This window comes from Heterocephalus glaber, unplaced genomic scaffold (genome assembly GCF_053883595.1).
Source record: "Heterocephalus glaber isolate CG9 unplaced genomic scaffold, H.glaber_assembly_v1.0 deba00001546, whole genome shotgun sequence".
Taxonomy (NCBI): Eukaryota; Metazoa; Chordata; class Mammalia; order Rodentia; family Bathyergidae; genus Heterocephalus; species Heterocephalus glaber.
The window spans coordinates 955,368-978,597 of record NW_028258339.1 but is presented as its reverse complement, the minus strand read 5'-3'; the positions used below and the strand labels follow the sequence as shown (position 1 = coordinate 978,597).

General features: G+C 37.3%; 1 non-coding gene across 1 annotated transcript; it reads left to right on the top strand.

The window, feature by feature from the left end:
* Positions 1-19,802: 19,802 nt before the first annotated feature.
* LOC147824373 (U2 spliceosomal RNA) lies at positions 19,803-19,985 on the top strand. The gene has a single exon (XR_015442411.1). It is a non-coding gene; the product is annotated as a U2 spliceosomal RNA (small nuclear RNA).
* The last annotated feature ends 3,245 nt before the right edge of the window (positions 19,986-23,230 follow it).

The following is a 23,230-nucleotide window of genomic DNA, read 5'->3' as shown; positions in this document are numbered from 1 at the left end:
AGAACAAAGTTCTACAAACAGTGAGAGAAAAGAAACAAATCACATACAAAAGAAAGCCCATGAGAATCACAGCAGACTTCTCAACACAAACCATCAAGGCAAGAAGAGCTTGCAGTGACATATTCCAAGCCCTAAAAGAAAACAGCCTCCAACCCAGATTGATGTACCCTGTAAAACTATCTTTCAAAATTGATGGAGAAATGAGATACTTTCATGACAAAGAGCACCTTAGGAACTTCATGAATACCAAACCAGCACCCCCCAAAATTTTACACAACATCTTAGGAACAGACATTGAGGATCACAACTGCAGGAAGCAAAGCAGAATGAACCCATCTGGCATGACAAGAAATTAAAAGTAAAGGGGGAGAACCCAACAAAAAGAAAAAGTCATGGCAATGATAAGTCAATACATTTCAGTTAAAACCATCAATGTTAATGGTCTCCATTCACCAACCAAAAGAAATAGACTGGCAGAATGGGTCAAGAAGCAAAATCCAACAATATGCTGCATACAGGAAACACACTTAATTCAAAAGGAAACTCATAGGCTGAAAGTTAAAGGGTGGAAAACAATACTCCATGTGACAGGAACCCAAACAAAAGCAGGAGTAGCTATCCTCTTTGCAGATCAAGTAGATTTCAAATCAACACTGATTAAGAGAGACAAAGGACACTACATCCATCTAAAGGGAGCAATCCAACAGGAAGAGATGACAATCATAAATATCTATGCACAAAAGACTAGTGCACCCAACTATAAAAAACAAATACTAACGGACATGAAAAATAATGTAAGCACTAATACAATAGTAGTGGGGGACCTCAACACCCCACTATCACAAATAGATAGATCAACTAGACTAAAAATAAGTAATGAAATACTAGAACTCAGTCGAACTCTTGAACAAATGAACTTAACAGATGTTTACAGAGTCTTCTACCCCACAAAATCAGAATACACATTCTTCTCAGCTGCACATGGGTCGTTCTCCAAAATATACCACAGACTCACTCATAGAACATGTATAAGTAAATGCAAAGTAATTGAAGTTATCCCTTGTATATTATCAGACCATAGTGTGATGAAATTGGAGATCCATAGCAAAAGAAACTCAAAAAATTTCATAAACACGTGGAAATTGAACAACACACTTCTGAATAACCAATGGGTCACAGAGGAAATTAAAGAAGAAATCAGACAGTTCCTTCAATTCAATGACAATGACAATACAATATATCGGGATCTATGGGACACAATGAAAGCAGTCTTACGAGGGAAATTCATAGCAGTGAATATGCATATTAGGAAAACAGAACAAGCCCAATTAAACAACCTGATGCTGAACCTCAAGCTTCTAGAAAAAGAAGAGCAGGACAACCCCAAAGCTCATACAAGGGAGGAAATTACAAAGATCAGAGGAGAAATCAATGCAATGGAGACTAAGAGAATGATACAAAAAATCAATGAAGCCAAGAGTTGGTTCTTCGAAAGAATCAACAAAATTGACAAACCTTTAGCCAACCTTGTCAGAAAAAGGAAAGAAAAGGCCCAAATCCATGCAATTAGGAATGAAAAGGGTGAAATTACAACAGACCCAGCAGAAATCCAGAGTATCATCAATACCTACTTCCACAACCTATATGCCAATAAGATGGACAACACAGAAGAAATGGACAGATTCCTAGATACATATGAATTACCAAAGTTGAATGAAGAAGACCTAAAAATTCTGAACAACCCAATATCAACCAATGAAATTGAAAATGTAATTAAAAACTTATCAACTAGGAAAAGCCTGGGCCCTGATCGCTTCACTCCTGAATTCTACATGACATTTAGAGAGGAACTGCTGCCACTACTGTTTAAACTCTTCAATGAAATTGAAATGGAAGCAATACTCCCAAATTCATTCATGGAAGCAAGCATCACCTTGATCCCCAAAGCAGAGAAAGACCCAACCGAAAAGGAGAACTATAGGCCAATCTCACTAATGAACATAGATGAAAAAATCCTTAATAAGATACTGGCAAACAGAATGCAGAAGATCATCAAGAAGATCATATACCCTGATCAAGTGGGATTCATCCTAGGGATGCAAGGATGCTTCAATATATGCAAATCAATCAATGTAATACACTATATCAATAGAGCCAAGGAGAAAAACCATATGATTATCTCCATAGATGCAGAAAAAGCATTTGAGAAAATCCAACATGCATTTATGATAAAAACCCTACAGAAAATTGGAATAGATGTTCTCTACCTCAAACTGATAGAAGCCATCTATGAAAAACCAACAGCCAATATCATACTAAATGGACAAAAACTGAAATCCTTCACACTAAAATCAGGAACATGACAAGGATGTCCACTAGCACCACTCTTGTTCAATATACTTCTGGAAACATTAGCCACGGCAATTAGACAAAAGAAAGAAATAAAAGGAATAAAGATAGGAAATGAAGAAGTCAAATTGTCATTATTTGCAGATGACATGATACTCTATATAGAAGACCCCAAGAACTCCACCAAAAGTCTTCTAGACTTAATAACCAAATTCAGTCAAGTAGCTGGTTACAAGGTCAACACACAAAAATCAATAGCTTTCCTCTACACCAATGACAGACTCACTGAGAGAGAAATAGGGCAAATAATTCCTTTCACAATAGCATCCAAAAAACTGAAATACCTAGGAATCAACCTAACAGAAGAAATCAAAGACCTCTTCTCTGAAAACTATGGCACTCTGAAAAGAGAGATTGAAGATGATATCAGAAAATGGACAGACATCCCCTGCTCTTGGGTAGGAAGGATTAATATAGTGAAAATGGCCATACTTCCAAAACTGCTATGTAGATTTAATGCAATTCCAATTGAGATCCCAGCAGCATACTTCATGGACCTTGAGAAAACACTCCAAAAATTCATTTGGAGCAAGAAGAGACCCAGAATAGCAAAAGCCATTCTAGGTAACAGAGACATGGCAGGGGGTATCACAATCCCCAACCTGCAACTCTACTACAAAGCTACTGTGATCAAAACAGCATGGTACTGGCAAAGAAACAGACCTGAGGACCAGTGGAACAGATTAGAAGATGCAGAAACAACTCCAGACACACTCAGCCATCTCATCTTCGATAAAGGAGCCAAACACCCTCACTGGAGGAAAGATATCCTCTTTAATAAATGGTGCTGGAAAAATTGGGCTTCAACTTGCCAAAGATTAAAACTAGACCCGTATTTCTCACCATGCACTAAACTAAAATCAAAATGGATGAAAGATCTAAATATTAAAGTACAAACTCTGAACCAGTGGGAACAGAGGTTAAGTAGAACCCTTGAAGACATCGGTGTAGGAAAAGATTTTATGAACAAAACCTCAGTTGCCCATGAACTAGCACAAACAATCGGCAAGTGGGATCTCTTCTTATTAAGAGGCTTCTGCACAGCAAGAGAAACCACCAGCAGTGTGAAGAGACAACCCACAATGTGGGAAAAAATCTTCACCTGTTCTTCCTCAGACAAAGGTCTACTATCTCGAATGTATAAAGAACTTAAAAAGATCAGACTTCACAAATTTAAAGACCCAATCCAAAAATGAGCATCTGAAATGAACAGACATTTCTCAGACAAAGAAGTAGAAAGAGCAAATAAATACATGAAAAAATGTTCAACATCACTGGTCATTCGAGAGATGCCAATAAAAACAACACTGAGATTTCACTTCGCTCCAGGAAGAATGGCTGCTATCATGAAATCAACCAATAACAAATGCTGGCAGGGCTGTGGGGAAAGAGGAACCCTGCTCCACTGCTGGTGGGAGTGTAGACTGGTGCAAGCACTGTGGAAATCAGTATGGAGATACCTCAAAGAACTAGGATTGGAAGTCCCATTTGACCCCACTATTCCACTGCTGGGGATCTTCCCCAAAGAATTAAAAGAATCATACCACAGTGATATATGTGAACCCATGTTCATAGCAGCACAGTTTGCAATAGCTAAAACTTGGAAACAGCCCAAATGCCCATCAACTGGAGACTGGACCAAGAAAATCTGTTTTTTTATAAAATGGAGTACTACTCAGCCATAAAAAATGAGAAATTAGAGACATTTATAGCTTAGTGGATGCACATTGAGGCAATACTCTTAAGTGAAATAAATAGGACACACATGTATAAATACCAAATAGTTTCTCTGGTGTGAGAAACTGAAAGTGTGAATAAGGACTAAATGTATAATAGGTAATGTGAAATAAGAAGAAAAGGGGCAAAGGGGAAGTAAATGGGAGGGCTAGGGGAAAGGATAGAAGGGAATGGGATTAATATGAGAAAATGGAAAAATAGGAACAAAATCTTTGTAAATAGGGAGGAATGGAGGGGTTGAAGGGAGGGCTGGGCAAGGGTGAAAAAAAGAACCAAGAGAGATTATGTAAAGGTGCAAATTTCCAATGATGAATGTATACCTAATATTGTATACCTAAAATGTACCAATAAAATAAAAAATTAATTTAAAAAAATTATGCTTTGAATTTCATTGGTTGATATTGGGTTTTTTACAATTTTTAGGTCTTCCTCGTTCAACTTTGGTAATTCATACATATCTAGGAATCTGTCCATTTCTTCATTGTTTTCCATCTTATTGGCATATAGGTTCTTGAAGTAAGTATTGATGATCCTCTGGATTTCTGCTGGGTCTGTTTTAATTTCATCCTATTCATTTCTAATTGCATGGATTTGGGCCTTTTCTTCCCTTTTTCTGATAAGGTTGGCTAAGGGTTTGTCAATTTTGTTGATTCTTTCAAAGAATCAACTCTTGGCTTCATTGATTTTTTTGTATCATTCTCTTTGTCTCCATTGCATTCATTTCTCCTCTAATCTTTAATAATTTCCTCCCTTGTAAAACCTTTGGGTTTGTCCTGCTCTTCTTTTTCTAGAAGCTTGACGTTCAGCATCAAGTTGTTTAACTGAGCTCACTCTGTTAAACCGAGCTCACTGCTATGAATTTCCCTCATAAGACTGCTTTCATTGTGTCTCATAGATTCTGATATATTGTATTGTCATTGTCATTTAATTGTATTAACTGTCTGATTTCTTCTTTAATTTCCTCTGTGATCCATTTGTTATTAAGTGTGTTGTTCTACTTCCATGTATTTATGAAATTATTGCAGTTTCTTTGGTGGTTTCATCACACTATGGTCTGATAATATGCAAGGGGAAACTTCAATTCCTTTGCACTTGCTTAAACATGTTCTATGAGTGAGTACGTGGTCTATTTTGGAGAAAGACTCATGTGCAGCTGAAAATGTATATTCTGATTTTGTGGGTTGAATATTCTGTAAACATCTGTTAAGGTCATTTGTTCAAGAGTTTGATTGAGTTCTAGTATTTCATTGTTTATTTTTTGTCTAGTTGATCTATCTGTGACAGTGGGGTATTGAGGTCCCCCACTACTATTATTTTAGTGTTTATTTGATTTTTCACGGCCGTTAGTATTTGTTTAGTGTATATATGATTATGATTGCCATCTCATCCTCTTAGAATGTTCCGTTTACAAGGATGTAGTGTCCTTCTTTGTCTCTCTTAATCAGTGTTGGTTTGAAATGCACTTCATTGGCAGAGTATAGCTACTCCTGCTTTTATTCTTGTTCCTGTCCCATGTAGAGTATTGTTTTCCACCCTTTAACTTTCAGTCTATGAGTTTCTTTTTGAATTAAGTGTTTTTCTTGTATGCAGCATATTGTTGGATCTTGTTGTTGACCCATTCTGTCAGTCTATTTCTTTTGATTAGTGAATTGACACCATTAACTTGATTGTTATAACTGATATGTATTGACTTATCATTGTCTTGACTTTTTCTTTTTGTTGGGTTCTCCTCCTTTGCATTTAATTTCTTGTCAGGCCCCATGGATTCATTCTGCTGGGCTCTTGGGGTTGTGATTTTCATCTTTTCCTAGGATATTGTCTAAAATTTTTTGGAGCGCTGGTTTGGTATTCATGAACTTCTTAAGGTGCTCTTGTCATGAAAGTGTCTTATTTCTCCATCAATTTTGAAAGATAGTTTTGCAGGGTACATCAATTTGGGTTGGAGGCTGCTTTCCTTTAGAGTTTGAAATACGTCATTTCAAGGTCTTCTTGTATTGAGTATTCACATTGAGAAGTCTGCTGTGATTCTGTTGGGCTTTCATTTGTATGTGATTTGTTTATTTCCTCTAACTGCTTGTGGAATTTTGTTCTTCTGTTGGGTTTCTGGAATCTTAACTATTATATGGCTATGTGTAGTTTTTTTGTTGTTGTTTTTGGTTTTTGGGGGGTTTTTTGGATGTTTTTTGGTACCGGGGATATCAAACTCCAGTCCTTGAGCTTGCACAGCAGGCGGCAAAACCACTGAGCTAAACCCCTGGCCCATTTTTTTTTTTTTTTTTGATCAACGGTAGTTGGAGTCCTATATGCCTCATTTATCTGTGTGTCAAGTTGTTTTCCCCTGCTTGGGAAGTTTTCTGCCATCACTTCTGTGAACAATTTTTTATGACATCTGCACACTCTCCTGTTTCTTCATTGACTCCAATCAGTCTTATGTTATTCTTCTTTGCATCGTGTAGCAGCTGTTGGATTGATTTCTCGTGGTCCCTTATAATTTTGAAGCAATTGTCCTTTTCCTGGTCACTAATTACAATCTTATCTTCCATATCTGAAATTCTGGCCTCACATTGGCTCATTCTATTGCATAGACAGACTTTCAATCCATTCTACTGTGTAGACTTTTTAATCTCCTGGAAATCTGTTTGTATCTGTTTTATGGATTCCATTTGTTTCCTATGTTGTGATTCCATCATGTTCCTCAGCTCCTCTATTTTTTATCTGTGTCCTCTTTAGATTTATTAATCATGTCTTGCACTATGGGCACAATCTCTGCTGTTATGTTAGAAATTATTTCTGATTTCATTTTTTCCAGATCCTCTTTTGTTGCCAGTTCAGGGAGTCCAGTTTGTTGAGAATCAGATTGTTCCATCTCGATCCCCTTTGGGGTTACTTTAGGTGATCTAGAAATCTGGTTTTGAGAATTGTTTACATGTCTTCTCATTTCAATGGGAAGGGGGGGATGTGTACTGCTGGCATCCATGTGGCTGACCTCCTTGGTGCTGGGGGGTGCTGGTATGGTGTCCCGGAAAGTTAATGTCCTCTGTGCTGGGGGAAGCTCTGCTACTCGGCGTTTGTGGTTGTGGTACGGTGACTCCGAAGGTTCATGTCCTCTTCCTCAGTGAGTTCGTAGAGGTTTCAGTCCATAGTTGGCTGGCTTTGAGGCTGGGATGGCAAATAAGCATCACAGGGGAGAATCAACATGGTGCATGCACAAGGTCACAAAGGCAACAAGAGAGCTAGAGTGAAAGATTTTCAGTAACATTTAGTGTGATGTTGGCTTTTGCTTTCTCATAGATGGCTTTTTTCAAATTGAGATAAAGACCATCTATTTCAATTTGCTGTAGAATTTTTATCATGAATGGGTGTTGAACTTTGTCAAATGTTTTTCCTGTGTCTATTGAGATGATGATATGGTTTTTGTCCTTGGTTCTACTAATATGGTGTATTAAATTTATTGATTTGTGTATTTTGAACCATCGCTGCATCCCCAGGATGAATCTTACTTGGTCATGGCATATAATCTTCTTGATGATTTGCTGCATTCTGTTTGCCAGTATCTTATTGAGAATTTTTGCATGTATGTTCATTAGGGAGATTAGTCTATAGTTCTGTTTTTTGGTTGGATCCTTCTCTGGTTTTGATATCAGGGTAATGCTTGCTTCCAGGAATGACGTTGATTCCCTTTCAATTTTATTAAAGGGTTTGAGGAGTACTGGCATCAGATCTCTAAATTCTTATAGAATTCAGCAGTGACTCAATTAGGACTTCAGTTTTTTTTTCTTGGTAGGCTTTTCCTTCTTCAATTTCACTGATATTAGATTATTGAGAATTTTTATATCTTCTTGATTCAGCTTTGGTAATTCATATGTATCTAGGAGTCTGTCCATTTCTTCTGTGTTTTGTATCTTATTAGAGTACAGGTTCTCAAAATACATACTGATGGACTCGCTTAGCCCGCCAGAGAGGGAAGTCCCGGGCTGCTGGGAGCCATGCTCCGTCCAAACCGTGCCACACCCACCAGCATCCAGCCAGAAGGTGAGGACCTCTCGCCGCTGGCCATGCCCACAGAGGCAGCCCACTTAGCTGTGTGGGCACCTGCAGGACCCCCCTCCACCGCTTCTGGCCTCCTGGCTGTACCGCTACCTGGTTCCACATTACAAAGTCACAGAGGACAACAGACCACTGCACTTGGTAAGTTGGAGGGATCATCACCTCCCATCAGAGCCTGGACTATCTACAGGGGAAGGGCAGCTGAAACCTGCAGTAGAACCTTGCAAAGTTCAACCCTGCAGGATGACAGGGATCTCAACTTGAGACTTTCAGCCAGAAATCTGTCTGAATCGCACGGGTCTGCGACTGGCTTGCTGAGACTCATTGACTTATATCTACACACTGCTGCGCATGTTGTCCATTGTGACAGCAGAGGCATATGCTGAAGGAAGCCCTTCATTTTCATTTTTGTTATTTGTTATTTTCAAAATTATTATTATTGAATTTTTGCTCTTATTTTAAATTTTTTTACTACTCTTTTCAAGTTTTTATTTTTCTCTCTTTTTTTCTTTTTTTCTCTTTCCTTTCTCTCTCTGTCTCACACTCACTCTCTTGCTGTCCCACATTGTTATTCATCTCCCTTTTTGTTCCTGTTCTGTCCCAAATTCAGATGTCTTCTTTATTTTTCTTTCCTTCTCTTTTTCCTTCTCTTGCCTGTGTCCTCTGGCCTCACTGCTAACCTTCCCCTATCCTACTTAGATATTTCTCCCACCCCAACTCCTTCTAACTCCTCATCCCAATGGGTAAAGTTGCTATATTGAAGAGTTTATTCACTATAAACATATGGTGGGTTGGTCCATGATTTTGATTTAATTCACACAGTTAAAGGTGGTAGATCAATAACTACCACAAATTGTCATTTTCTGTGATGTACTTCATGCGTTGGTGTTGCTGATTATATCACTTGAGATAAGCTGTTGTGATTGATCTGATCTGTTGTCCTTCCTGATATAATGAAAATGAGACAGTCTCATAGTCATTAGAGACTCAAAACCTAGGGACCACCTATATGTTGAAGACACCTCTGAGAAGCAATCATTCCATAAGGGTTCTAATTACAAGCAACTAAGATACGTACAAGAAGCAATTTCAATGTATCAACCCAGGAATTAAACAAAGGAGAGTACCAAAATCAAAAATAAAAAGACATTTAAGCAAGGGACAAACTCAGACTTCCACCCCACCAAGGGTAAATTCTAGGGGAAAGGAGGTGGAAAAGTCTGAAAATCAAGCACCTGGACACCCTGAACTGATAGCACAGGAAGTAACAAAACAGATGAATGAGGCACTAGAAAAAGTCAAAACAGAAATAATTTCCCAGATAACTGCAGAGATGGGGAACAGAGTGAAAGACATGATTAGAGACTCTAGAACAGAAACAGATAAAAAAAAAAAATAGATGAGTCAGGACTATGCTGGAAGCCATGAATGCCTAGCCTAAAAAATCAATGGAAACCATGATCGCCCCACATAAGAAAGAAATGGAATCCATGATACAGATTCAAACAGATATCCAGGATATTAAAAACTCCATTGAAAGCATGCAGAGCAGATTAAGGGAATCTGAAGATAGAATATTAGATATAGAAGACAGGATTGCGGTTAAGGACCATGAAAACAGAGATTTTTTAAAAAATAGTAAGGGACCACAAGAAATCAATCCAGCAGCTGCTAGATGATGCAAAGAATATCATAAGACTGATAGGAGTCCAAGAAAAAACAGAAGAAAGTACAATTGACATAAAAAAACTGCTCACAGAAGTAATAGTAGAAAACTTCCCAGACAGAGGTAGAGAATTGGACATACAGATAAGCGAGGCATATAAAACTCCAACTAGCCACAATCAAAAAAAAATCTACACCTAGACATATAATAGTCAAGATCCAAGAAAACAACAGAAGAACAAAATCCTACAAGCAGTTAGAGAAAAGAAACAAATCACCTACAAAGGAAAGCCCATCAGAATCACAGCATACTTCTGAATACAAACACTCAAGTCAAGGAGAGCCTGGAGTGAAGTATTTCAAGCCCTAAAAGAAAATAACTTCCAACCTACACTGTTGTATCCTGAAAAATTATCTTTCAAAATCGATGGGGAAATTAGATACTTCCACAACAAAGAACACCTGAGAAATTTCATGAACACTAAAGCAGCACTCCAAGCAATTGTAAACAATATCCTAGAAAACCACAATGAAGGCCACAACTCCATGAGGCCCAACAGAGTAAAGCCACTAGGCAAGGTAAAGAAATAAAGGGAAAGGGGGAAAAATAAGATATAAAAGAGTCAACAAAAGTAAAACATCATGATAAGGAGGTGTCAATATCTCTGAATTATAACTATCAATGTTAATGGCCTCAATTCACCAATGAAAAGAAAGAGACTGGCAGAGTGGATTAAGAAGCAAAATCCACTAATATGCTGTATTCAAGAAACACACCTAACAAAAAAAGAAATTCATAGACTGAAAGTAAAAGGATAGAAAACAGTTCTCCACATGACAGGAACCTACAAAAAAGCACGGAGTAGCAATCTTATTTTCAGACAAGGTAGATTTCAAACCAAAACTAATTAAGAGAGACAAAGATGGTCACTACATCCTTATGAAGGGAACAATCCAAGAGGAAGAGATGACAATCTTACATATATATATGCACCAAATATGAATGCCCCCAACTATACAAAACAAATATTAAGGGACATGAAAAAACAAATAAGCACTAAAACAATTATAGTGGGGGACCTCAATACCCCACTATCACAAAGAGCCTGATCATCTAGACAAAAAATTAACGACAAAATTCTAGAAGTGAACCAAGCTACTGAACAAATGGACTTAATAGATGTCTACAGAGTGTTCCACCCCCACAAAATCAGAATACACATTCTTTTCAGCTGCACATGGGTCATTCTCCAAAATAAATAAACCACATGCTAGCTCATAGGACATATCTAAGTAAATGTAAAAGAAATGGAGTTACCCCTTGTATATTATCAGACTGTAGTGCAATAAAATTGGAGATCAATAACATAAGAAACCGCAAAAACCCCACAAACACATGGAAATTTAATAACACCCTCCTGAACAACCAATGGGTCACAGAGGAAATTAAAGAAGAAATTAGACAGTTTCTACAAGTAAATGATAATGCCAGTACAACACACAGGACTCTGTGGGACACAATGAAAGCAGTTAGTTCTATGAGGGAAATTCATAGCAGTGAATGTCCATGTTAGGAGAACAGAGAGAACTCAAATAAATAACCTAATGCAGAACTTCAAGTTCCTAGAAAAAGAAGAGCATAACAAACCCAAACGTAGTACAAAAGAGGAAATTATAAAGATCAGAGCAGAAATCAATGTTATGGAGACTAAGAGAATGATACAAAAAAATCGATGAATCAGAGTTGGTTTTTTGAAAGAGTAAATGAAATTGATAAACCTTTAGCCAAACTTATCAAAAAAAAGGAAAGAAAGGGCTCAAATTCATGCAAATAAGAACAAAAAAGGTGAAGTCACAACAGACCCAGCAGAAATCCAGAGGATCATTTATATGTACTTCTAGAACCTGCACTCTAATAAAATGGAAAGTACAGAAGAAATGGACAGATTCCTAGATACATACAAATTGCCCAAGTTAAATGAAGAAGATTTATAAATCCTAAACACCCCAATTAAAATGAGTGAAATTGAAAATGTAATAAAAAATTTACAAACAAGAAAAGCCCAGGTCCTGATGGCTTCACTGCTGAATTCTACAAGAAATTTAAAGAAGAACTATCGCCATTACTCTATAAACTCATCAAGGAAATTGAAAGGGAAGCAATACTTCTAAATTCAATCCTGGAAGCAAGTGTTACTTTGATTTCAAAACCAAGGAAAGACACAACTCAAAAAGAGGACTATAGGCCAATCTCCCTAATGAACACAGATGCAAAAATCCTCAACAAGATACTGGCAAACAGAATACAGAGGGTCATCAAGAAGATCATACACCCTCACCAAGTCAGATTTATCCCAGGGATGCAAGGATGGTTCAACATATGTAAATCAATAAATGTAATACACTATTAACAGTGCCAAGGACAAAAACCGTATGACCATCTCAATAGATGCAGAGAAAGCATTTGACAAAATGCAACACACATTCATGATAAAAGCCCTACAGAAAATTGGAATAGAAGGTCTTTATCTCAAGTAGATGAAGGCTATCTATGAAAAACCAACAGCCAACATCATACTAAATGGTCAAAAACTGAAAACTTTCATGCTAAAATCAGGAACAAGACAAGGATGCCCACTATCACCACTCCTGTTCAATATAGTTCTGGAAACATTGGCCACAGCAATTAGAAAAGAGAAATAAATAAATGAAATAAAGATAGGAAAAGAAGAAGTTAAACTGTCATTATTTGCTGATGATATGATACTTTACATAGAAGACCCAAAAAACTCCACCAAAAGACTTCTAGACTTAATTGACAGATTCAGTAGAGTAGCTGGATACAAGGTCAACACTCAAAAAACAATAGTCTTCTTATACACAAATAACAGGCTCACTGGGAGAGAAATTAGGGAAACAATTCCTTTCACAATAGCATCCAAAAAAATGAAGTATCTAGGAATCGATCTAACAAAGGAAGCAAAAGACCCTCTACTCTGAAATCTACAGCACTCAGAAAAAAGAGATCAAAGAGGATGTAAGAAAATGCAAAGACATCCCTTGCTCTTGGGTAGGAAGAACCAATATAGTCAAAATAGCCATATTTCCAAAACTACTATATAGATTTAATGTAAATGCCGATTGAAATTCCAACAATATACTTCACAGAACTAGAGAAAACAATCGAAAAATTCATTTAGAGCCAGAAGAGACCTAGAATATCAAAAGCAATTCTAAGCAACAGAGACATGGCAGGGGGTATCACAATCCCCAAATTGAAAGTATACTAAAAAGCTACTGTGATAAAAACAGCATGGTACTGGCAAAGAAAAAACAGATCTGAGGATCAGTGGAATAGATTAGAAGATGCAGAAACAACTCCAGACATACTCAGTCATCACATCTTTGACAAAGGAGCCAATCACCATCACTGGAGGAAAGATAGCCTATTTAATAAATGGTGTTGGAAAAACTCGATTTCAACCTGCCAAAGATTAAAATTAGACTCATATCTATCACCATGCACTAAACTAAGATTGAAGTGGATTAAAGATCTAAATATTAAAACAGAAACACTAAACTTGCTGGAAGATAGGTAAGGTGGAACTCTTGAAGACATTGGCATAGAAAAACACTTTATGAACAGAACCTCAGTAGCATGGGAACTATCACAAAGAATCAACAACTGGGATCTCATCTTATTAAAAAGCTTCTACACTGCAAAAGAAACCACTAACAGAGCTAAGAGACAACCTACAATGTGGGGAAAAGTTTTTAGCCTCAGACAAAGGACTACTATCCAGAATCTATAAAGAACTGAAAAAAATCAGACCTCCCAAATTTAAAGACCCAATTCAAAAATGGGCATCTGAAATGAATAGACATTTCTCAGACAAAGAAGTAGAAATAGCAAGTGAACATATGAAAAAATGTTTAGCATCACTGGTCATTCGAGACATGCAATGAAAACAATGCTTCGATTTCACCTCACCCCAGAAAGAATGGCTGCTATCAAGAAATCAACCAATAACAAATGCTGGCAGGGGTGTGGGGAGAAAGGAACCCTTCTCCACTGCTGGTGGAAGTGTAGACTGGTGCAAACACTGTGGAAATCAGTATGGAGATACCCTAGAGAACTAGGACTAGCGGTCCCATTTGACCCAGCTATTCCCCTGCTGGGTATCTTCCCAAATGAATTAAAAGAATCATACCACAGTGATATATGTGCACCCACATTTATAGCAGCACAGTTTGTAATAGCTAAAGCTTGGACACAGCCCAAGTGCTCATCAACTGGAAACTGGATAAAGAAGATGTGGGTTTTTTTATAAAATGGAATACTACTCAGCCATAAAGAAAGAAAAACTAGAGACATTTATAGCTAAATGGATGGATATTGAGGCCATCCTCTTAAGTGAAATAAATATGACACATGTGTAGATACATAATAGTTTCTCTAGTGTGAGAAACTGAAAGTGTAAATATGGCTTAAAATGATTAAAGAGAATAATTGATAATTTGAAATAGGAAGAAAAGGTCCAAAGGGTTGGTGGGCGGGGAACAGGAAAGTAAAGGGAAAGGAAAAATTATGAGAAAGAAAAATATGGAAACGAAGTCTATGTAAATAGGGAAGGGTAGAGGGGATGAAGGGCACACAGGTAATGGGGAAAAAATAAGAACCAAGATACATCATGTACAGGTACAAGCACCCAGTGATAAATGTAAACATATTGTATACCTAAAATGTACCAATAAAATAATTTAAGCAAAAAAAAAAAAAGTACTGATGATCATCTGGATTTCTGCAGGATTCATTGTAATTTTTCCCTTTTCCTTGCTAATTGCATGAATATGAGCCTTTTCTTTCTTTGTTTTGATAAGATTGACTAAGGGTTTGTCCATTTTTTTTAACCTTCAAAAAATCAACTCTTTGATTCATTTATTCTTTGTATTGCTTTTTAAAGTCTGAATTGCAATAATTTCTGTTCTGGTTTTTATAATTCCCTTCCTCATATGAGCTTTGGGTTTTACTTTCTCTTCTTTTTCTAGAATCTTGAGGTTCAACATTAGGTTGTTTATTTGAGCTCACTCTGTTTTTCTTATGTGGGAATTCACCACTATGAATTTGCCTTTTAAGACTGCTTTCATTGTATCCCATAAGTTCTGGTACATCATATTGGCTTTATCATTTAATTGTAGAAACTGTCTAATTTCTTATTTAATTTCACCTATAACCCATTGTTTGTTCAGGAGGGTATTATTTAATTTCCATATGTTTACATAGCTTTTGTTTTTTCTTTTGTCATTTATTTCCAATTTCATTTCATTGTGATCTGATAATATGCAAGGGATAATTTCAATTCCTTTTATATTTACTTAAGTATGCTCTATGAGCTAGTATGTTGTCTATATTGGAGAAAGTCCCATATAATGTTGAGAAAAATGTGTATTCAGTTGTTGGGTGGAACACTCTATAGACAACTACTAAGTCCATTTGTTCAAAGGTTTGGCTCATTTGTAAAATTTCTTTGTTGATTTTCGGTCTAGTTGATCTATTTGTCACAGTGGGTTATCGAGGTTCCCCATTACCAATGTATTAGTGCTTATGTGATTTTTCATATCCATTAGCTTTTGTTTCATATAGTTTGGTGCACCAGTATTTGGTGCATATCTATTTATGATTGTTATCTCTTCCTCTTGGATTGTTCCCTTAACAAGTATATAGTGACTTTTTGTCTCTTCTGATCAGTCTTGGCTTGAAATTCACTGTCTGCAAGTAGAATTGCTAACTCCACTTTTTTCTGGGTTTCTATCACATGGAGTATTGTTTTCCATCCTTTGACTTTCAGTGTATGAATTTCTTTTTAAGTTAAATGTGTTTCTTGTATGCAGCATGTTGTTGGATCCTATTTCTTGATCCATTCTGCCAATCTGTTTCTTTTGATTGGTGAACTGAGACCATTCCCATTGATGGTTATAACTGATAGGTATTGTTTTATTCTTGTCATTATATTATTTTCCTGTTGTTGGTTCCCTTGCTTTCCCTTCTATTTAATTGCTTGCCTTGCCTGGTAGATTCATTGTATTAGGATTCTTGGAACTGTTGTCTTCATTTTCTTTTTCTAGAATATCCTTCAGAACTATTTGCAGTGTTGGTTTGGTGGTCATGTATTTCTTCAGGAGCTCTTTGTCATGGAAATATCTTATTTCTCCATCAATTTTGAAAGTTAATTTTGCGGGTTTCATCAATCTGGATTGGAGGTTGTTTTCTTTTAGGGTTTAAAATACTTGATTCCAAACTCTCCTTGACTTTATGGCTTGTGTTGAGAAAGTCTGCTGTGATTCTGATGCGTTTTCCATTACAAGTGATTTGTTTGTTTTCTCTAACAGTTTTTAAGATTTTGTTCTTGTGTTGAATTTCTGGAATCTTGACTATTATATGCCTTGGTGTAGTTCTTTTCTGATCATGGAAGTTTGGAGTTCTATATGCCTCATTTATCTGTGTGACAAATTCTTTTTTCATGTTGGTATTACTTCTGTGAACACATTTTGTTTTGTTTTGTTGGTTTTTTGTGTGTGTGCCCTTTGTGCTACCTTTTGATTTTTCATTGATTCTAATTAGGATTTCTGATTCTGTTTTGTGGAATCCAGTTTTTTTCTATGTTGGGCATTTTATGTTTTCCATGTCTTACCTAAGCTCTTCTTTTTATCTGAATCTACTCTAGATTCACTAATCATTTCCTTCATTATGGTCATTATCTCTTTAATTATCTGTGTAGTTATTTCTGCTTAGAATTTGTCAAGTGTATTAGTCATCTGCTTTGTTACTTCTACGCTACCATTTCAGAAAATTCAGTTGAGTGGCTTTTGATTTATTCCACCTCAATTCCCCCTGAATTTGCTTTGGGGGAGTTGGGGATCTGAGGGGTATATCTTGCTTCCATGTTTTCTCATTTTGTATTTTTAAATTTTTTTCTGCATTGAGGCTTTTAAATTGCTTATGGTAGGTAGCTTTATTATTAGTATTGAGACCTCTTTATGTAATGACTGCTTTTCAGAGATGTTATCTAGGTGTAACTGGTTTTGACCATTGAGTCTGTTCCAGGATCCTACTTCTTCTGATTATAAGGGATGAAGAGGTTCCGCCTGTTTGGCCCAGTTCTTTGTTTTTGTTTTTTTGTTGTTGTTGTTACTGGGGATCAAACTCAGGTCCTTGCGCTTTTGAGGCAGGCGGCAGAACCACTGAGCTAAATCCCCAGCCCTGGCCCTGTGTTTTGGTACTGAACTGTAGTATTGTTTATGACCCCCAGACAATCTAGGTATTGGCATACAAGGAAGATCAACTGATCACAACAACTAGGTCACCTTGGCTAACCCAGTACAATCAGTAATAACAATAGCATCCAACACAAACTAGAAAATGACAAACTGTAATAACTAATATTTTGCCACCTTTAACCATAAGTACAAGATTTATAGTTATATAACAAAATCTAAGCCAAATCAGAAAATTACATAAAGTAACTATCCACTCAATAGAGCAATTTTACCCCCTTTCACAATAGAGCAGTGTTTTGCCATAGTAAGATATAGTTAACTACCTACAGATTCATAAGGGTAAATGGTATGAGTATGGAAGCATGAAGAAAAAAAGAAAAGAAATAGATTTTGAAAAATAAAGCATTAAAGATGTGAAGAATATGGTAAGATTGATATAAAAAGTCCTGTGAAGAAGTGAACAGAAATTAGTGGTATTAGATAACAATAACAGAGAAGCCCAACTAGGAAAAGGATCAATAATAGGGAGTGGAGATTAAACTAGAGGAAAAGAAAACAAGAAAAATTAATAAGGAAACAAGTTGAAAGAGAGACAGTGAGAAAAGTAGGGTGAGAGAGCCAGAGAGAATAAAAGGAAGGCCTATTCAAACAAATAAAACAAAATATTATTTTTAAAAGGGGACAAGAAAAAGAGTGGTAAAACTCCAAACTCCACCAAAAGAAAAAAAAGTATCAATGGAGGTACAAAAAAAAATGGTTAAATGAATGGGGAAGAAGAAAAAAGGAGAGAAAAAAAGTTTCTATGTGTTTACAGTAGAGTGTTCTCTTCCAGAGCCAGTAGTCTTTAATCTTACAAGTCACATTCCTCTTTGCTCCTCTTTATAGCCTATGAGTTTGTATGGAGGTTTCTCAGTTCAAGGGGACTTCTCTCCATAATCCCTTGTTCAGGCAGCTGGACCAGGGAAGGTGTGGGGCCTTGGCTTCTGAGGCTCCTGTCTTGGATTCCTGCTGGTTAAGGATCAATGCTGGTTACCCAATGTATATTCTGATGTCCATGGGCCCAGCTCCAGACACCAGGTGGAGGCTTGTGTCCAGAAGAGATCCAGATCTGCCCAAGACTAACATGAAGAGATTCCTGCAGACCTAGTGAGGGCACAGGGCACAGTGTATCACAGGTATCTAGAGTACTAAGCAAAACAGACAGACCCTTAACCCTTCCTGCTTAACCAGGCAGAGGATTGATTTACTGTGTCAGGAAGGGACTGTGCCTCGGACTCTGGTAGAATATAGGGTGGAGATTCTGATATGCCCAGCGTGGAGGCAGTGTGGTTGGTGCTGATGGACACTGCCACCATCTAGGTATACCAGGTGGAGATTCACATGGGATTGGAACACTCCATGTAAACACAGGTTGCCTGGGGATTGGTGCTAGGTGTCAGACAGAGTCTCTGGCAGGTCTAGGATTAGAGCATGGAAGCCAGAGCTAGGTATAGGCTCAAGTGAGCCCATGGGGCTCAAACCATAACAGTGTTAGCTCTGTATGCTACATGGATATCTCAGTTGGCAGGGGATAAATTTCTGGCTCCGGGCAGTGACTTGGGCATGCCCAGGGTCCAATATTGACACAGGCAGCAATTGCTTGTTTATCCTCTCAGGTCTGAGATCATTTGGCTGGGGAAGGAGCCTCTCCCATCCCTGATCACTCACCTCTGGTGTGTGCCAGCAAAAATGCTGCCACGCTGCAGCCTCCTCTGTATTTGGAGAGGGAATGAAAAGATGCAGGACCCATACATCCCAAGCCTATCCTGTGAAGCCAGGCTCTGCTGCACTGCTTGGGACCCTCAAGCTATTTGTGAAGTTCTCAAAATGATTGTTCCCATAAAGGGCAAGGGCACAAGCCCTGTGGGCCAGTGCTGCTGGACACTTCCCCTCTTTTAACCTCCTATACATACGTTGTTTGATCACTAATCTCTTCTTTCAAATTGAAATTTTCTATCAGAGTATATGTTTCTCCCCATTGTGGCTAGTTTCTAGATGTTCCTTCAAAGTCTCACGCAGTCATAGTGAGGCTTTTCAAAGTCGGCTGGATCTAGGGTGTGTGATGCTGAGATACAGGATGTGATGCTGAAATTAACGGTGTGCTGCTAGGGCTAAGGGTGCCCCACCCTGGAATATTAAAGAAAGAGGGCTGCTGCCATCCCTTACAGCTTTGTGGCTTTTCTGCCTCTGCCTGCTCTACTTTGCCATGAACTATTTCTCCTCTGCCATGCCACCCTGCCTTGCAGCCCACCAGCTATGGACTGAACCCTTTACAAACTGTATGCTGAAATAAACCTTTCTTCCTTTAACTTTGGATGTCGGGTATTTTGTCTCAGCAATGAGAAAAGTGATACTCCACTCTCCTTTTTCCAATTACCTGTGTTTTTAGTTGATCTTCTTTGAGTCTGTCAGACATGACTCCTCCTCTATTTAGCTATATTGAATTCCCCCTACAAGTTTTGATTTTACAAACATAATTCCTTAAGATGGAAAGGCTGTTTATGTATCCTATGAATGGCAAATTATCAACTAGTTCCTGATTGGATGGAGTCAATAATTTCAGTAATTTTAATTATGAAAGCCTTAATAATTGTAAGGTTGTCCTTGTCCCCTGAAAAGTGCCAGTCATCGCTTCTCAGCCTTTTGGCTAAGATCAAGTGTAGTATCTGTGAAGTGCCAGTCATTCTTATCAAGTTTAATAAGAGTCTTGATTGGACTATTAAAATAAGAAGCAGTGTTATAACCACCTTTTCTCTAAAGAGGACTTATAAAATGGGTTTCAATTCTATTTTACGTATATTAGAACAAATTAGCTATTTACCAAGAGGAAAGTTTATGAGGACCAATTTTTTCCAGCCAAATTTAATTTTTTAAAAATTAATTTTATTGATACATTTTAGGTATGCAATATAATGACATTTATCATTGGAAATTTGCACCTTTACATAATCTCTCTTGGTTCTTATTTTTGCCCATGCCCTCTCCTGTCCTCCCTTTAACCCCTCCCCCTCCATCTACAAAGACTTTGTTTCCATTTTTTCTTTTTCTCATATTAATTCTATTCCCTTCTTTCCTTTCCCCTACCCCTTCCACTTCCCCTTCCCCTTTGCCCCTTTTCTTCCTATTTCACATTATCTATTATACCTTTTAGTCCTTATTTACACTTTCAGTTTCTCATACTAGAGAAACTATTCGGTATTCACACATGTGTGTCCTATTTATTTCACTTAACAGTATCGCCAGCCAAATTTAATTTTAAGTTGTTACTCATTGGGGCAGAACATCTATGCCCACTATGGAATATTTTAGGCAATAAGTGATATTATAAATGGGTAATTAAGCAAGGAAATAGTCACAATAGCTAAGATAAGGTATAACTCTTTGTACTCTATTTTATGTTCAGTAACTTCTCTAGGGTTATAAGACATTCTTGGTTTAAATGCAGAAGGATTTCCTAACATAATAGTAATTTAAGACTCAGTACTGACTAGGCCATGAACATTTGCCATTTAGTACAAATCATCAGGTGTTAGATGTTAAATTTATTCAGTTTATGTTGTACAGGCCAGAAGTCAATAGAACACTTTTATCTTTTTGTTCTATAAATGTATTTAGTAAGTGTTATATTTTCAATTTTATCAAATTGTGGACTTCTGTTTCAATTTTTTTCTTCTCTCTACACAGTTTTATTTGTCTTTTTCCCTGCCTTCTTATCTTTTCTTTCCTTCCCTTCACCACCTCTCTCCCTCCCTCCATTTCTCCCTCCATTTAAGAGGGAGAAGTTGGAATTTCTTTCTACATTCTTTATACTTACAAATTGCTTTCTCTGGAAAGTCTCCTATCAATATCATTAGAGTTAGCAGCCTTCTCCCTTAGCAATGGATGTTTTATATGGATTAAAGCCCTAGATTTAAGTCAGATTTGAATTAACCCCTCAGTGTGCCAGGGGTTGCCTTAGGTGTTTTCCCAAAACCTTCAGAATCAAGATCATTGTCATAGCAGAAGCATAAACAGCAGTGGCAGCAACAAAGGCATTTTCAAACATTCTAGTGACTCACCTGCTTTTAGGTGTGTAAACCTCAGCACGTCACATATGACTGCATTTCACATTCTATAATAACTGCTTTTTCACTTTTTAACGACTTCTCTTTCATGAATCACCATCCAAATAGGCTAGTCCAGTGGTGAGAAACCTATGGCATGTGTGCCACAGAGGGCTGTTTGTATCATTGAAAGCTCTAAAAGGTTCGCCATCAATGGGCTAGTCTATTCTACAGTAGTTAAGTCTTTTTCCTGAAGACTTCATACAATGGGACCAATATGTAATTGAGATGTACAACCAATCTGTCACAGGGCCAGGGTGATTCCCCTGAGGTTGGCATCATTCAGAGCTTATAGGGGAATCAAAGCACATGATTCATTCTAAGACATAGATAGGTATGGGCCAAGAAAATTGATACAAGGCCACTTTAAGGAGAGCTCCATTTTCATTATTCCTGTGAATTATCTAAACTCTGGACTTAGATGTGTTAAAACTATAACAGAGGATTCAATACAACTCTGCAAATGCGTTTCAAAGAAGATCAGCTCAAAGATCATACTATCTAGTGAGCAGTAGCTCAGTGTGCCTGTTTGCTGTGAGACTGAAAACTCAGTTAAGAATTCAAAGAAAGAAAAGGAAAATCCCCCAGGATGGTGGCTATTGTCTAGACATCTTTACTGCATCAATTGTTGCGGCCCCTTGCAGAGGCAGATGGATTCCCACGCCAAATTTGACCTGGATAATCTACATTATTAACCAAGAGGAAATTTCATACCAAGAAGGTACAGAAAAGATGATTATACACGAGTCTCTCTTGAGCCATCAGTGTGGCTCTTAAGCTAACTTGAAAATTAGCTTGAGAATGTAGAAAAGGAAACTGGTCTTTAAGAGATAGAGTCAAGGGCTGGGGATTTAGCTCAGTGGCACTACACCTGCCTGGCAAGTGCAAGGTCCTGAGTTCAATTCTCAGTATCGAAAAAGAGTCAAGGTTCCACAGTTTCAACTTTCCTCTTGCAACAGTCTGTTTTCTGATGTTAATAACACAATACCACAGACTGGATAAGTTGCAAATAAAAGAGTTTACTTTGGCTCATAGTCATGATTGAAGGTGGAGAGGGCACATCTGTTGATGACTTTCCAGCTAAAAAGTTCCAAGATGGCATAGGGCATCACATGGCAAGAGAGTGAGTGCATATATATGTATATGTCTTGTCTTTCCTACTCCTTCTTGTCCTCCTTTTTCTTCTTTGTGGAACTGGGGATTGAAACTAGGGTCTTTACACAAGACACTAGTATTCAATTATGAGGCTCTACCTTGACGATCTTGTCCTATCTTAATCACCTCCCAAAGGCCCTAACTTTAAACACTTTATTTGGATTAAATTTTCACTCTCTTAGTAGTACCTCACAATGGAGATTAAATTGCAATATGAGTTTCAGAGGGGACAAACCATATTCAAACTACAGGACTTCCGGAATCACAGGAAGAACTCTCAGGTCTTCTCATCAATTATCTCATATTAATGATAGAAGGGGAATCATGTCAACAATGAATCATGAAAAATGGAGTCAGTATTACCATATAATGAAATATTATTTAGCTTTAAAAAGAAATGAAGTACTGATACATGCTGCAATATAGATGGCTTTTTGAAATATACTAAATAAAAGAAGCCAAATTCCAAAGGTGACACGTTTTATGATTCCATGTATATGAAATGTCTAGAATAAACAAATTCATTGAGATGGAAAGAAAAATGGATGGCAAGGCATAGGGATTGGGATGGGGTGTGACTATTAATAAGCATAAAGTGTTTTTGCAGGGTAACAAAAATGTTCTGGAATTAAATAGTGATGATGCTTGCACAACACTGTGAACATACTAAAATGTTTTGAGTTATACTCTTTCGAAGATTCAATTTTTGAATTATATCTCAATAAAAATCACATTAGATTCCTATTCAACTGCAATAGGCCAAGTCTGAATAAAACATATCTAAAGAATTTTAAATT